General features: G+C 40.3%; 1 protein-coding gene across 1 annotated transcript in view; it reads left to right on the top strand.

Annotated features, from left to right (window-relative positions):
- Positions 1 to 242: 242 nt before the first annotated feature.
- The window catches only part of LOC101852701 (actin), a gene marked incomplete in the record, with an annotated part of 13,811 nt that continues 11,402 nt past the window's right edge, over positions 243 to 2,651 (top strand). The window contains 1 exon segment of the mRNA XM_013084305.2: positions 243 to 2,511.

Here is a 2,651-nt window from a genome sequence, read left to right as displayed (position 1 = left end):
TTGGATGCTTTCATGAAAAAAAAATGTTGGTCAAGTTTTCAGGGCGAAAAGATACTGAAGAATTCAAAGGAGACATAAAGTCATTGGCTTTGTGCCCGAACCGAAAAAACCACATCTCCGGCAAGTGAGAAACATCACTTCAAAGTTTCAGTACAATAAAACTGGGCGACTAAAAAGAATGAATACCCATTTAAAGGGCAATAACTCTGTCACTTTCTCCTCCCCATATTTCTCCGAAACTTTCCCACCAAGAGGAGATACCCATCTGATGTGACTCTCTTCATTGTTTTATCGTTTCCTTCCCGAACGCAAAACGGACCGATCACACCTCTTCACCTGTGTACCTGAACACTTTTATACAACTCCTTCTCTGCCTGTCCACAGACTGTCTCGGCCTGTCTGGTTGGACAACGAATAGAAGTGATTTTGTGTGTGATATAAATATTAGCATTAGCAGTGGTAAAAGCACGTACACCAGTCTTTGTGGCTTGACATCCGTTTGTACGTGTGGAAGGGGGGGGGGGGTGGTGTTGACATATCCCTTATCCCTAATAAATAATCACTTTACACCCTGCTCCAACCCTGCATACCTCGCCCTATACTCTACCTAACACCCATACCCTACTCAATCCCAACCTCCATCCCCTACCCATCTCACCGCTGACTCTCCACCGACGCATCGGTAATAATTTCATTGGCTGTGGTACAACAACTGCTCTGCCCTCAAAGGGCACATTAAAGTTCGTAGTTGCAAAAACTCACGTTTCCTTAGATATCGTCGAACATAAAAAGTAAAAGAAATTGTTCATATTATGTGCTTTGTTCATTTTCATACGCGATGCCTAGCCACAGGAGCGTAACTCCAACTGACTGCACTTTGCGACATAATCATGGACACTTAAATTGGTAGATCACGATCTTAACAATAATAGTATGTACTCGTTTGGTCAGTTTTGTTCTTACTGGCTTTATTTCGGCATATTTAGATTTGTTGTTGTTGTTTTTTAAAATACATTTTGAGGTAGATGATAGGTTTTTCTGCCCATAATCTTACTAAGTTCGAGCGGCTGAGAGAGAAAAAAAGAGTTTGAGAGTGTGGAAGGGAGGGTAGTGATTAATAAACACATAGGTCGTCTCTACGAGATCAGCTCACTATCGTTTACACTGTGAGGTCGATAGTGTTTGCAGTTTTGAGGGGACAACGACGTAACCAACCAGTTACTTCAAATATAAAAGTACCATTCATCGATTTGTATGTTTGTAACCTGAAATGAGGTGCCTGAATGCGATCTTATTTCTAGGCCTGCTCCATAACTCAATTTTTGGGTCTGTCTTAGAGGGAAGAAATAAAGTTTGTGTTTTACCCAATTTTGATTGACATTTTTAAAGCTTGATTTTTTTCCAAACGTATCAGATGATCTTCTTCATATCTACAAACTTGGTTTTCCCCTAGTTGAATTTTATTTGTTAGATGTAATGCTAGAATTGGTGCAGAACAACCTCTCGAGAGATGACCGAGTTGTTGTCTTTAAAGTGGGTCCTCTTGTCTTTTTGGACACCCTATACAATGAAATTACTTCCGGCCTACGTCTTCATCGGGAGCTAAAGTGTCCATGTCCAGCTCTGTCTAAAATGTAAAGCTCTATGAAATTCTTTGGCATATCTTTTTCCTTCAGTGAATTTCGTTGGTAAAGAAAGTCCCACAATGATAAATACCATGCTTGTAAGAAAAAAATCTTCTAGAGCCCTCTTTTCCCAACTTGCTTGATCCACCATGCACATCTGGTTTCTCGACTCTTAGTGGAGTCACGTAACGCAAGAAAGAGACGCCTTTTATTCTTTTAAGAATAATGGCTCAAGTAGACTTTTGCCACATTCTCAGGGTATTATATTTCCTATTCAGAGAATTTGCTTTGTAAAACTTTAGTAGGCCTAAAAGGTTTAACAAAATGAGATACACCCGAAACAAATCTGATCCATATGAACAGCACATATATGACTCTATACGATTGAGAAATCGCTTTGTTCGTTTGTTCATTTTGACGTGGAAAGTAAAACTATCAGTACAAAACGCCTTTAAAAATGGGAAAAGTAGGACATAAAGCTAATCCTGCCACATTTACGTTAACCTCAAATAAAACGAATAAAAGCATATTATTATCGATGTGATTAAGAAAAACCGTTAAACAATCGTAGGTGAAGCAAAAAGCAGGACTAGAGTTCGATGTGGAAAGTTATCTGCCAATAGTGAATACTGAAACGGGAGCGTGATGACTTGGATTGTTGGAGAAAATAGGACCAAGGAATACTTTACACAAGCGACTACACCTCGTTTCAGAGTTATTTGCCTGGCTATTGTTAAAAGACGACATCAAAGGGTAGGCAATTTTCTGGTGTTGACGGTAACCACGATTCTGCGTTGTTCAGGACTTCATCACGCTTCATGGGCAGAGCAGGTCTCTGTTGTTGTCGAAAGTTGCAAAGAGAGCCTGTGAGGGTTTTCATTTCCTGGTAAGAAATTAATGAAATTACATACAGCATGTTCTAGGCAAACGGTGTGGCTGTTGCAGTCTCGGGGCGGCGAAAAGCGCTGAATTGAGGCCAGTTGCGGTCTTGTGTCCACCATCCAAAGCAGAAATGCCTCGGTTTTT

Source organism: Aplysia californica, unplaced genomic scaffold (assembly GCF_000002075.1).
Source record: "Aplysia californica isolate F4 #8 unplaced genomic scaffold, AplCal3.0 scaffold00284, whole genome shotgun sequence".
NCBI lineage: Eukaryota > Metazoa > Mollusca > Gastropoda > Aplysiida > Aplysiidae > Aplysia > Aplysia californica.
Note: the sequence above shows the minus strand (reverse complement) of the source record. Positions and strands in the feature narration are given on the sequence as shown.